This window comes from Morone saxatilis, unplaced genomic scaffold (genome assembly GCF_004916995.1).
Source record: "Morone saxatilis isolate NCDOM2014 unplaced genomic scaffold, NCSU_SB_2.0 Contig8, whole genome shotgun sequence".
In the NCBI taxonomy this organism is placed as follows: Eukaryota; Metazoa; Chordata; class Actinopteri; family Moronidae; genus Morone; species Morone saxatilis.
Window position 1 is genome coordinate 17,729,656 of NW_023340257.1, and position 766 is coordinate 17,730,421.

Genomic DNA, 766 nt, shown 5'->3' on the forward strand with positions numbered 1-766 from the left:
TTCTGATTCTGATTCTGATATAGCCTACCTAGCCTTTTTTTATAGAGACCCATTCAGAAAATCTCAGTGAGCTATAAAACTTTCTCATGCTCATGCAGACCAGTCTTTGTTATCTGCTTAAATCATTATTCATTTGTTTATATTTGTTTAACTGCTTCACCTTACTTATGAACACCCTAAATAAGCCAATATTATGGTAAATAACAATTTGTGTCAATTCCAATAGTGCTTATAATACCTAAGAGACCCCAGGAGATCCAACTGAATACTGATCTGTCTACAGTACTGAAACCCACATACATCTATATATGTATACCATGTATACAAATTACTAAAGGCTGATTAACTGGGCCCCATCTTATGTTAAATACTGCATGTACAAAACAGGAAAATTGGCATGATAAAAGAGGCGGGAAAAACTAAGTAAAAAATAGAGTCTTTATAACGCTCAAATGTTGCTTAAAAAAGAAAGATTTTGCGTGAGACAACAAGTGAATATTTTTTTTTTATCTGATAACATTTATTAGCACAGTTAAGAAATAAAAAATAAACTAAAGACCAACTCTATTCTCCTGTTTGGGTACCTCCCTCCCCTCACCCCAACTGTACGTCCACAGAGATAAAACATCACTGTTCTAATACTATTTTCATGCTGCTCCAAAATGTATAAATATCCGTGTAAGATTTTAATTTGCATTAAAGTACATGTCATGCCACCCAGTGGTTTAACACTCTTAGACTCTATGACGTCCACACAGAGGTGGCC

General features: G+C 34.5%; 1 protein-coding gene across 1 annotated transcript in view; it reads left to right on the forward strand.

The window, feature by feature from the left end:
* Window positions 1-766, forward strand: part of LOC118342047 (extracellular calcium-sensing receptor-like) — a 10,775-nt gene that overhangs the window by 3,785 nt on the left and 6,224 nt on the right.